Consider the following 13,845-nt stretch of genomic DNA (forward strand, 5'->3'; position numbering starts at 1 on the left):
AGTCTTTAAAAAGTGAACTTGTCCTACAATTCTTTCCCAATTACAAGATGTAAACCGCAAAATAGACAGATGGGTGATGGTCATTTGCCAATATTTGAGACGTTTCATCATTTTGCATGTGGGCGGTGCATGACGGTGAAGTTTGATGACTGGCTATAAAAGACAAAAGTCCAATAACTCAACTCTACAATTTCAAAGCTCGAGCCAAACATATTGTGTCTGATGAACGTCCCACATATGTGGTCCATTCGCCTGTTGCTTCAAAAGTGATGCAAACTAAAGTCTTACATTGATTTTGTGTATTCAGGCAGATTATGTAGCGTGGCAGATTAGCTTTCATTTCACCAACGTGATTGGCGATCAAAACAGTCTTGAGATGATGAGAATAACCATTCTGGTCACTTCACTGTCACTGCTACACACAGTGACACTTATTAAAAGCTAGCTAGCTACCTATCTAGCCTAGCACTAGCAGTGGCAATAAACAAGCTGTAAAGCAAGGCTTGTAATATAACCTCCACAGGTGGTTATAAAGCTAGATAGCTAGCTACCTACCTATTACCTACCTAGCATAGCGCTTTCAGTGCTACGCTAGGAACAGGTGCAGCAGTGTCTTAGCTTTAAACAAGCTGTAAAGCAAGGCTTGTAATATAACCTCCACAGGTGGTTATAAAGCTAGCTACCTAGCATAGCACTTACTAAGCAATAAGCAAACTGAGATTCAGTAAAAGCACGATTACAATAATACACAAATAGGCTTTTAGTCTATTATTCACGGTTCGTCTATGTACCCCTGTCGTGTTATATTGTTTATTATGTGGCAGTAAAGAGCCATGTGAGAAAACGAGAGGCCTTTCCTAACACAAGCGCAGGCTATTTTAATCTATTGAATCAAAGGGAAGGCAATATCGGAGCATAAGCACAGGCTGCACGCACACACAAGCAAGTAAACACACACACACACACACACACACACACACACAGGTCTCAAGATTATTTTGGCAAACGTTGAGTTTATTATTTTGTTTTATGGGGGTGGGAGGTGGGAGTGGGGCTTGTTTTGTGATACGGCGGCTCTGTTTGTGACTTTGTGAGAAAGGAAGCGCGAGCAAGATCAATACATCCTCTTCGTAGATTTCCAGCGGTGTGTGACGTGCGTGCGGGGAAGTGAGCCCGGCCGAGGATACTTTGCTTGTTATGGATTTGACATGAACTTGGCCCCCCGCCCCTCACAATGTGATGAATGTATTATTTAATCTTCCTGTCTTTGTTAACCTCCTTTTGGCAGCAGGCGCAGCGATTCTCTCGCGGTGAGTGGATGAAACAACATCTCCAGTTTGACCTTTAGATTCTGATGAAGTATAATAATAGACATTAAATAAAATAGAAGCTCTCACTACTGGAAATGGTGTTTGTATTTCAGGCACACGTGGGTCACCTGGACAACAGGGATTTAAATGAACACACGAGGTGCGGCATCACTCAGACAGCTGCTACAATGAAAACCTGTAAGGGTCGCAGGAAGTGTAAGTGAGTCCCCGTAGTTCTGCTTTTGTGCAATGTACTCTCAAGCGAAATTAAAATGTTGCAATCATGAGCTCAAGACAACACAAGTGTCACTTGGCTCGGAAGAGTGAGTTCAACTGCAACACACTCTGCAAACATGGTGGACAGGTGCAAAAACACTATATTGTAAAGCATTACGGCCTTTCTGCTGACCTAAATGTAAAGTGACTAGAACCTTGTGTCCAAAGTCCCGGAGGATTTTTCTATTGTTTTATTCCCTGCAGCCAGGTTTTGTTTGTTTTTTCAGTCTAGTCAGCGAGCCGATTGGTATTGAAGACCAATAATGTGAAAAAAAGAAAGAAAAAAAAGTGAAAATTAAAACAGATCTACAAAAATATAATTCAAAAATTAAATTAAAAACTAAATTTAAGGGGAAATAAATACAACAGAAAATACATATCAATAAATAAATAAATAGTAAAAAAAAAAGAAAAGAAAAGAGACTCAAAAAATAAAAATAAATATATAAATAGAATTGCCGACACTCTCAGCATGAAATGCGCCATTAAGTGTTATTCAAAAAGGGTTGGAGGTTCAGTTTCAAACCCGAATTTTTGTCCAATCAGATTTCAGCCTCTGTGCTGCCATGTCAAGCAGGGCTTTAATGCGTCTCCCAAGTCATTCGACACAATAAAAAAGACAAGGAGAAAAGTTTACTTTAATGTAGTCACAAGATAAGCTAGCGGTTAGCTTATCTTCTGTCATCTATCATCTCCTACTACTATTCTGTGTTGCATGCCTTGTGGCACCAGGCTGCCTCTGACAGGTCAATATTGGTACTACAACAGACAGCTGGTGTGGAGAAGGAGTCAAAGGAAACAAAAAATAGGTGCAATGAAGAAGAAAAATGAACAGCAGAGACAAAGTCAGAAATAGGAATAAAAACATACAACTAAGAAATGATAAAGTCACTAGGTTCAAATTAGAAAATCACTGAGCTCAACACAACTTCCATGCAACATTTTAATGCAGTTGGGCAGTTCAGACATGTTCTTTTCGCAATTCATTCATAAAACCACAAATCCTTTTTTAAAACAACCCCTAATAAGCGTTGCAATTTTCTTTGAGGGCCAACACAAAATCTATGGAAAGCAGGCGTCTTAGTGTGTTGGGCTTATGATTACATTTTCCGTCTCGGTCAGGTTAATGCAAGACATCATATCATTTTTCTTCATCTCTATAATTTTCCCTGATTGTCTTCGGGTTAGTTCTTTATATTAATGTACCTCTGTGGAATTATGATTTTGCAAGGCTTCAGCCCATTGTAAACAGCTCAACTGCGACGAAAATATTTTGGTCGAGTCAGGATTGTTGGTTGAGGCCAAAACAGGATTTTTTATTTATTTTTTAAAACATGTATGCTAACTTCATATGCAATTGCCTGAAAGTCAAATGTGTTGCTATTTGTTTTATCTCATAATCTCACTTCATCGATATTAATCACATGATTATTAAAATGAAAATTTGTGCTAATGTTTTTGAAAAAAATGTGTGATAGGTTAAAGTGTGTTTTGAGTGGACCTGCGTGCGGGAAGAAGTCAGCCTAAAAATAAACGTCTTGCCAGCGGCCTCAGACAATGACAATATTCTTTGCAGTTTAGAGACGTCAGAGCTTTTGGGCAGGTGCCAGTTTGACATCCTTAAATGGGAACCATCTCGGTCATCTTTGGGTCAGAGACATTTCCTTGGACACAGAATTCCATTTATGAGTTTTCAGTTACTAAATGGCTACTTTAGAAACCAATGGGACACGGGAGTTTTGACACGTCAGCAACAGCTGTATTTACCAGTATACAGTTTCATATTGCCACTTTTTGTTGGCATTTAAAGAGAGACTGTAAATGTGACTATTCTTGGTCACATGAGGTAGTGATGTAATGCATGTAAACCTGTCCAAGGACTAGTCCTTGACTAAAAGGCCAACATTCTGCTTTAAGGCTTGACATAACAGTGAAGGTTTGAGTTAGCTCTGAAAACCACTTGCGAGGTGAACATAACAAAATCCATCTGCCTCATCATTGAGCGTCGACCTCTTAAGACTGCAGTTGCCCCCACACCGCTGGAGACAATAGACCACAAACCGAGCCAGGAAGCTCAGGCCCTCAGATGATTTACTGCTTTCTCTCCTCGCTTACAGAACAAACCTCTGACAAATCCACTCAACCGACTTAAATCGAAATAATGACACATTTCTTTCTTTACAAGGTTGTCCATATTAAAAAGCATTTGGAAGGAATAATTGAGCAATGCCTACGGGCCAAGATCTGTTCGACACATTTCTGGGAAGGAAGTGAATGTCAATACATATGTTTCTGGTTCTTTCTGCCCTCAATGATCCATTATATGACAGTGGATCTGGAAGCCGGAGTTGAGCGGTCTCCAACGTCCCATCATGCACATGCCTCAACAGCATGCCCCCATCTGGCCAGGATACCGGAGGTTTGGAGTTGTGCTCAGACTCAGTGTTGGAGATGACTTAATAAAGAAGCCTGAAATCCCCCCAAAACTCATCTTGCACGCACAGAAGAAACATTTTCAACCAATCTATCTGCACACTTGAGAATGTTTTGCTGAGTTTTGCGCTATCCTCCGCAGTGCTGGTTCTCCATGGCCCCCGGGGGAGGTTGAGATTAGCTAGAATGTGATGAGATGGTGACAAATATACAACACTCCCTCATATTGACGATCCGGTACGCAAACCACAACGGAGGAGAGGACGACTCCGATTGGGCCGGAAAACCAAACAAAACAAAAAAAAAGGAGACTCAGTCAGGAAGCAAGATATCCATTTCATGGCCCCGTCTGTTTAGCTGCCACCTGTTAGACATGATCATTACCACGGTGCAAGGGGCGGAGGGGGCTCAGCCGGCCACATTTGTATCAACAAGCCGGGATAAAACTGTCTAATTATCCCCCACGGCCCCCCTGTTTGGCCCTCGCAACTCTCCTCGTGAGCTGGTACCATTTGCCTGCCGGGCTTGCGGCCAACTTGTGCAGGATGGCATGTTAAAGCACCGTCCTAATGACAGCTCTCTTTCAATGTCAGGTTGTTGTAAAATGCTTTGGGCAGCTTATGCACATTATGCCCAAATCGTCCAACTCAATGGAGGCTCAACAATTCGCAACTGGCAACAACACACACAAAAAAGAGCACAGTATTTAATTTTTATTTTTTTTAGCCAACACAAAATCAATGACAGGTTTTTCAAAATTAAATTTTAGGCCCAGATCAAAAATTTTTAAATTTACACTTGATACAAGACTGGGTTAAAATTTGATATTGGTTGGGCCCTACTTTTTTGTTCCCAGCACAAGTCTAGCGCAAAGCACAGTCTAACTTAACAGCTAAACGTAAGAGTCTAACGTTACACCTCTTATGCCACCACATAGACTTTTTTTTTTTAACTAGTCTAAAATCTATTCTTCTTTTTGTTACCAAATTGCCAGATGCGGCGGCGGAATGGTGGCTCCGTTCTTGTGTGAAGATAGCGCATCTACCAAATTCACAAACTAGACTTGCTCGGCACGAAACAGGTGCCTGTCTACGAAAATAGAGAACACTTCTATTTGCGTGATCTGGAAGTTTGATTAAAAAAAAAAAAACATTAGTTAAAAGATAAGCTAACTTGTTAGCTGCCACATTCAGACTTTGCTATATAAATCATTGAAAGACAAACAAAAATGAAGTAATTTGTCTCAAGTCCACTAGTCATTATGCAGTGTTTTATGTGGACATGAATAGGTAAAAAAACAACGCAATAGGACAAATAGACCATTTTGAAAGTGGATCTTCCATGTCAGACTAAGCATGAAGTCGAGGGATTCTTTCAAGTTCCATAAAACGAGTGGTGACTCAAGTCACTTTGCAACATATCAACTCTCTGTATGAGCCTAATTAGCTTCTATAATTTTCATAAAGAAACCATCCTTCCACAGAATACAAAGGAGGGGCATGTTGTTTGTAGCATACCATTCGTGAAGAATCCAATTCATTGTATTGCTACGGATAGACATGTTTTGGTCACAAACGCCGTAGAGTCATTTAAGACGAGCACCGGTAAATATGATGCTAACGACCAGAAATCATGAAGCTTTGATTCTCAGTTGCAAACTGAGAGAAGACCAAACATAAACACTTTGCACCTGTGCAAAGCTGACAATGATCATAACAGTTTTGATCGCCACAGATGGAATGTGGTGGGTAGCAGCGGGGAATCCGTGTTCTCGAGGGAGGTAGCATTAAGGTCTTAATTAGGACGGGGGGAACCATTCAGAGTACTCTGGCATGACGAGGGACGCAGCAATGGGAAACCGGAGCGGATCGTCTTTCCTAGTTCAAGGCTAATTGCTGAAAAGGGATCTGACATAGATGTGCAGGCGGTATGTAGTGTGATCATGTGAGGTCACCGCCACTGCTTGTTGGACTAATCTGTGTGTTTTTGGTAGATCCTTGTTGTTCCAGACACTTCTGATAAGCAACATCAGAAACATATTCACCCAGCATTGACAAATAAATGTTTTGTTGAGAGTAGGCTTTTGTATACTCAAGCAGATTTCTTATACACAACCGGGGACAGAATTGTCACTCACCAGAAGCTGTCCGTGGCGTGTTTACTTCCAGGAATCCGGTCATCCCAGGATCTCTGATAAAGCGGCAGCTGTGGCAGATATGATTACTACAACTGGCCACAGTCTGGACACGGGCCTATAGTTGCAAGTGCTCTAGAGTTTGTAGGGCATAGTATTAACAGGGTGTTAATTTTTTTTGACAAAATATACATATTAACTCTTTGACTGCCAAGCATTTTCTATAAGTTATAGCTATAAGTATAAACTATAAGTTAGACGCACAATGACGCAGCGGGCATGTCTTAGCGCCTAGTTAGCATGATTATACGCACGTTCAGTTGCAGTGTGAATATTCACTAAATGAATAATCAACCTATAATATAATTATTTAATTTCCTACTGAGCAGTTTAGCGCTCTAATTGATTAAGACTACAAAATTCATACAGTCTTACAGCCCTTAGAATTGCTTCTTTGATTACTCGCAAAATTTTAGGGAAATTTGTCATTTGTGTAAAATTTTAGGATGAACCTAAAATTCTCTTTAGGTGTACTTAATTTGATCTTTAAAACAACTGATTTCGTGGTTCACTTAAAAAAAGTTTTTTGAAATGGTCCTCTTTATCACATTTTGCCTTTACGAGACCAAGATGACACCTCACAATTAATCAAACGTATCTCGCCAATTCGCCATTGATAGGTTTCAAACAGGATGTTTTTTAAAGGGAAGTGGCCACTGAGTTTAGAGAAAAGCATAGAAATGGACATCCATGTGTTTCAAAGCAATATTAAAGAAAAGAAAAAAGTACTAAAGCCGGACATGAGCATTGACAAGTTTAGAGGTCAAATGAAGTTCACCTGGGAAAGATTACAATGCATTTGAGTTTCATTAACTTTATTGTAAAAAAGCGCATGTACACGGTTTGGTTGCCAACTGCCAATCAGCTCGTTACCTCCCTGCTTGTGCTGCTCAGCTGTTTCTTGTTTTGTGATTTGCCTGTTGAGTATTTCAGTCTCCTGGTTTTGGCTGCACTCTTTTTTTGTTGCTTGTGCTTGTTCTAGAAAGGAATGTGTTGAGATACAGTTTGAGTTTGATCAATTTTGAATCACAGAACAGAAATGAAAAATAAAATAAAAAGGTATGCCTCTTTTCAGCATATACCGGTAAATCACATACTGATTGATGCCGGGCGATTTGCACTTATGTTTCCGCCGCCATCCTGAGTTTATTGCTACGTAATATCCTTCTGTGAAATTGAGGTTATGGTGCGACTGTGAATGTTTTATCTTAACTGGCTGAAGCAATTGTTATGGTTATCCAAAAGCCCTACTGGGAATATTCCTAATAAACGACATTTGCAGACTTGCTGTGAAAAAGCTTTTCTCTCTTGGCCTTTTCATTGACTTCATTTTGAAAATTTTCTCCCACATAGCAAAATTCATGGCCAAATATTACGACGCGAGCCTGGAGAGATAATTCAGTCGACGACTTGACAATTGACAGCGTACAAACTTTACCGTGTAGGCTGTAATGAAAATACAAGTGCTCATCTTTCTCTTTCAAAGACAGTCACTTTAAATCAAATTATGTATGCATGTATTATTTATCTCTCTGACTGATTTGTCCGAAGTTCCTGTTGGAAAGACAGCTTGCTTTTGGATCCAGAAATCAAAATGTTACCTTGTACTTACTGTTTCCCCAGTAGAAAGCAAAATATCCCCTGCTTTGAAGCAGTTAGTGCATAGAGATAAAAATCTATCTGAACTCGGAAGACAGGGCTCCACTGGGAGCAACTAAATTGAATCTAAGGCTGTACCCGACAGACCACAGGATATGCCTGCAAAACGTAGAACTATCAAAATGGTGAAAAAGTCTGTTAGTGCCCATTCATATAAACTGTCTTGTAATGTTCTCAGGCCCTTAGAGGATTACTTGGGGAAAAACTACAGGAAGGGGAGAATGGTTTTCACATAACTTTTTTTTTTTTTTTTTTAAACACACTACAGCTTTTCTCTCCTCCCTGCAGTTAAATGTTGTATTCCACCGGGTCCCGGAAGGAAGCAGCCCAGTAAATCCCTGCTGCAAGACTTAAAACGGAAACAGTATCTTAGGACAGGTGAAAAACTTAAAGATAAGTATGTCCAGGCCCCTTGCCTTTTGTCTCCAGAGGGTAATCATCCAGCCACACAATGTAAAGGCACAGGCGTGGAGTTTAAATTTAGCTAGGCAGGAAGCTATAATGATGAAATAACACTCGCTCGTTTTTGAAAACAGAGATCCTCCTGATGAAACATCTTGCACTCGCTGGGTTATAAGCCGCCGCCTGGTTTTTAAGACTTAGTTTTCGGGCCAATTTGCAACCTTAAACAGTGCATGTGTAACATTTAAAACCAGGGGGTTCTCTTGAGGTGGATTAGGAAGCCTTCAGTTGGCTGTAATGGACTAAGCACTTGTAAGGTTTTATTTGGAGGAAGGTAAACAATGAGAAGGCCTTCACAAAGGATACCCATATGGTTTTATGATTTCAATTCAAATATTATAATACTTGATTGGAACGTTGAAATGTCAGGGTCACGTTTTTTGGGAGTTGAGTTTACCTCCTGAAGTGTAGTGTATTTATTTGTGTGTGTGTGTGTGTGTTGAAATTGACACTAGTATCTTCTTTTAATTAACTCTACTAGAGTAAAATATTTAGTTATAATATTAACATTTTTAGTAAAGAAACTACTCGTTTTGAGTGTTAAAAAGTACAACAGTAGAAGGTGTAGTATTTTTTTTACACAGCACACTAGTGTAGTGTAAAATCAACAATGGCCATTATTGAGTTTTCATTTCATTACATTTCAGTGTAATTTTTTTTAACACTTTCAAAAGTGTTTTTTTGGACCTATATGAATAGTTACATTTTACTCTGTAGTATTTTTTTGGGCTCTCCACTAGTGTAAAAATACTTAGTTAATGTTAATATTTATAGTGTTAATGAAAGCAACTCGTTTTGTGTGTTAAAAAGTACAACACTAGATGGTGTATTATTTTTCCACTACACGAGTGTGTAGTGTAATACAAACAATGACCATTATTGATTAGTGTTGAATTTCAATTACCGTCAAAGTTGTTTCAACTCTCTCTGTAAAAAATGTTGTTTTAACTGTATTTAGTGTGGACCAACATAGATACTTTTGAATAGTACAATTTTACTCTGTAGTATTTTTCACTCTATACCAGAGTAAAGTATTTAGGTAATATTAACATTTCTAGTGTAAATTTAGTGTGGACCAATATAGACACTTTTGAAGTGTTAAAATGAACACTGAAGGTGTTGAATTACCCTGAAGATTTTGATCTTTTTAGAGCAGAGAACTTTTTTGCTATTTCGTCTTGACCTTAAATATCCCAATGCAAGTGTTCCTGTGGCTCCAGGGGATGATGCATTCACAGGACATGGCATTAAAAAAAGATTTGAAAATAAAATGAATGCTTGCACCCTGACAGGCAAAAATGATGTGCCTTGAATTTAAACGATCTCGAGGGCTTTCCCTACATAGCCCCGTGTGGCTGCCATGCTGTAACTTAGTAATCACTGTCGGGGTGTGTCTGTTAAAGGGGATAAAACATCCACCATCTGCTGCACTCTAAGCGCTTGTCATGGCAAGATGAATACGAGTGTCATCGAGTGTTGATGGTATCCAAAACACCGCTGAGTGCCTCATGGAGCAAATTGCAAAAGTTATCTGCAAAATGGGTGTCAAAAGTTTTCAAATCAACATTGTTTCCCTGCAGTCCCAAGCAAACAAAAATGTGAAAACCTCAATAGCAGTCGCATCATTATTTGGTAGTTAAAGGAAATCAGCGGGTCGCTGTGAGCCGATGAACATGTGTTTCACAATATTTACACATCTGCTTTAATCTGAGCAGTTCATTTATTTTAACTTTATTAAAACAAACACACTTGAGTGTTGGCAGCTGGCTAACAGAATGGAAAATAAAAGAAAGTGCAACATAAACTCATATAGTCAATTGCTTCAGGATGAGGAATCTCAAAAACTTGAGTTCAAAGCAGGAAAATGGAGATGAAGCCATACAGTACATTTTCTCTTGGGTGTATGTTGTTGCCGTTACAAGTCAGTTTTGTAGATGCCACCCATTTTTTCAGAACGGAAAAAATATATTTTTAAAAACGCTGTTCCAATTGTTAATACCAAAACATGCCATGACCATCTGTTCTCCCTTCCCTCGCTTTGGGGAGGATAGAAGAGGTTTGCAGTGATGCGCAACCTCAATAAAATAGCCCTGATCCAGAGAGACATCCTTCCATTTGTCCACTGCTAATTCATTTGGGAACTAATAGTGAAAGACAGTGAAAGGGGTCATCTGAAAGACATCTGTAAACATGTCAGTAAATCACCCTCAGTGATGGCAGGGAAATTCCCCCCTCCTCTACAGAATCATCTTGTGGCTGGATGACTACATGGCCAACAGAGGACATTAAGATTATTCCCAGATTGTTTTTTCGCTCCCAATAAATGATGGGAACCTTTTCAGAGATTTAAGTTATTAAAAAAAAAAAAAGCAAAACAGGTTCGCGAGTTGGTGTATCTTGGACACCCACTTGCACGGCTCATATCATCTCGGTCGGACCTATTTAAGAAAAGAAAGAATAACAAAGAAGTTTGAAATATATGCAGTAGGTTTGCATGTCTCTGTGGAGGTGAGAGAGTAGCTTGTGATTGGTGGAGAACACGGAAGTGAGGAAGCTATCTTGTAGCTCCACCCGTGGGACAAAAACTAGCCTGTTTTTGTTGTTCGGTTATGTTACGAGTTACGGCCGACAGTAACCTGTTGTGCTGTCCAAATAAACCTTCTGGAAAGATGTGTCTCTTTTGGGACGCTGCAATAATTATATTATAATCCTTTTGCGTTTGATCGTCAGCGACGCAGCTCTACGGGAATACAAATGGAATAAACACAAGACAACGAACAGATAATCCTGATGTTTCTGCACTTCCAGTTCCCTTCGATCAAATATCCGACCTTTTGGCTGAGGATCTGTCCAATTCACATAATGCTAGATATCCATCATCATGAAACCCAACAAAGGATTATGCTAAATTGCTAACTAATGAACTTCTAAACCTTAGCTATTATTAGCATTGTAATCTAAAATATTGTATTCCATGATGAATGGCTAGTAATTGTGTACAAGTCGTTCCTTATAAGACATGCACACAGTTTACAAGAAAATTAACCACACAACTGACCGATGTGACAATAATAATAACTTTTTAATTACACATATTGGTAAAGCACTGTAGATAAAATATCCACAGACTGATCTGTGCTAATTTGTGGCCACAAAATCTGTGGTTTACTTGGCAGCTGGGTAGGAAAATCGAGCACACCATTTTTATAGAAATAGTAACATGGAGGGCTAAAGGCTAAAGCTACACAATGGACAACGATAGAATGACTGAAGTTTATTTTACTTCACAAATCATATTATTTATACTTGAAAATGTGTATTATAACACAGTTTGTCTTTGAAGGAAGGAAGGAAGGAAGGAATGATATATAGTATATGTATATTTTTGTTTCATTACAGTCAACCTAACAACCTAGTCAGCGTCACTTGTTGCTGCGAAGTGGCTACTAAACGCAAACAGCAATTGAGAGCAGCCCCGTAGATCATTAATTTGAATTAGAGGATTATCTTGTTGATGGCGTTGGCAAAAATAGGATGACAAAAAGTATCAAGTAAGCTAATGTCACAGTTTAGCTAGCAATGCAAAGACTGGTTTGGGACCAGTGAAGTCTGTGTGATTGTGAACATGTAAATACAGCTAAGTAACGTAACTTGGAGTTGTGTTGGCTAATGAAAAAGTGAAGCAGTGTTACTAGCTAGACGTGGAGATGTTTGCCTGTATGGTACGCCATGTTATCTTAGCCGGACATTCAAGTTGTCATTTGAATGATGTTCAGATCACTAATTTTCATTTTGTTTCTTCAAATTAGCATTTTGTAAACACTATTTATCTATATTGTGGCCACAATTTCAACTCCTCCCCCATGTCACGTCTGGGACTGAATACACTTGAACAGTTAATTCACAATTGTCACATCAATCTTAGTATTACACTGGAATTTCACAATTTGTGTAACTCCAAAAAGTTGTGCCGTTTCTCATTTTTGAGAAGCCAAATACTGACACGTCTGACATGCCTGGTTATTGTTGAAAAGGCATGAAAGGCTCTTCAGTTTGTGCAGGCTTTCAACAAATGGTTACTCTGTGTATCCAAACTTCATTCCCACAGTTATTCTTGCAGATGTGTATCTGGATTTTGGTAATATTTCTGTCAATATTTACACTTTTATGTCGTCTTTTTTTTTTTTTTCAACTGACAGTTGCTTGTTCAACAGCACTTGTGCTGTAAACACGCATGAAAAACGCTAAACCGTATATCAACATCCATCTAATCCATATGCTCTGACAACTTTATTGTGCTCATAAAATAATCGCAACTGCCCTCAAGCACATTGTATTTTTAGTCGTTTTAAAAAAGTCTTAAATTACACTCCGACGGCATCAAGATGAATTTATTGGCAGCGCTAATGTGCGTACACTTCTTTTCTTGGTGAAGAAAGGGAATTTTCCTTTGCGCGTCCGTGCCAAGAGCGGGAGGGGGAAATCAATTCCATTCAACTATTCGTCAACTCCCTTTAGAAGCATTTAATAGTGATAAAATTTATGGTTGTAGTTTCCAAAGGATATTGCCAATGAAGTTCATCTTTATGAAAGTGGTTGTAAAATGCTACCATTGTCTCACATTTTGGGTGATAGTTCAAACCTTGGCCACAGTTTGAAAGTAGAAAAGAGTTCAGAGAGGAGAATAAAGGCCGAGATGGATGCTTATATGTATTTATCGGCCGTCGGCCTGTCTATGCACACAACATACATAGAGTGCACACCAAGCTGTCCACATGGAATGGAAGAGAGATGAGCAATGACAGAAACAGATAACTTTCAGGAATCCACTGAAGCAAAGTGTGTCCAGAATGGAGTTTCCATATTTCTAGCAAACTCTTGTAGCTTCTCTGTTGGCAATTAAAAGTTATATAAAATGTAAACACAATGGAAGACAGCGCCCCTCTGATCGTCTGCCATTTCCTCATTTTCATCATTTGCGCAACTTTCGTCTTACCGTTTCACCTCGATTCCAATTACTGTATTTAACACATATTATAAAAATCTGTGAGTCATAATATGTATCGCAATTCAGAGCGAAAGCCTTTTTTATTTGACAGCGTAGAGTTGCCTATAATGAAGTCATTAAAACATGGAAAAGCGTTGCAGATCCCACATGGAAGAGGACAAGGGAGTTCTGGTCGGAGTGAGTTATGGATCATCTAGGAGCCGTTAAAGGCCAGCGATGAATTAACATGTACTTAACTTTTTTTTTCTTTTCCTTTTTACATTGACACAAGGAAAGAAATGTTCCTGCTTTTCTTCAGGATGTGCCATTTTCTTCTCTTCATCTCTCTCGAATTCTCCCGCTGAAGCGTCAAGCCGTCAAATTGAGCGTTTAAAGGCCTTTACGGCTCCCTGCAGATGCTTCCTCATGATGCCCAGAGTCAACTCGCGGGGTCAGGGAGGAATATCAACTTGCAGGGAGGAGAGAAAATCTTCCAAAAGAACCTTGGCAAAACTACTGTAATT

At 39.2% G+C, this 13,845-nt stretch overlaps 1 long non-coding RNA gene across 2 annotated transcripts in view; it reads left to right on the forward strand.

Annotated features, from left to right (window-relative positions):
- The window catches only part of LOC147158511 (uncharacterized), a 51,558-nt gene that overhangs the window by 3,130 nt on the left and 34,583 nt on the right, over positions 1–13,845 (forward strand). For both annotated transcript variants that reach the window (XR_015090914.1, XR_015090916.1), the window contains exon 3: positions 1,424–1,526. This is a non-coding gene — a long non-coding RNA (uncharacterized LOC147158511). The remainder of the gene's footprint in view (positions 1–1,423; positions 1,527–13,845) is intronic.

This window comes from Leptonotus elevatus, chromosome 18 (assembly GCF_054856555.1).
Source record: "Leptonotus elevatus isolate MCC_2025b chromosome 18, RoL_Lele_1.0, whole genome shotgun sequence".
NCBI classification, from domain to species: domain Eukaryota; kingdom Metazoa; phylum Chordata; class Actinopteri; order Syngnathiformes; family Syngnathidae; genus Leptonotus; species Leptonotus elevatus.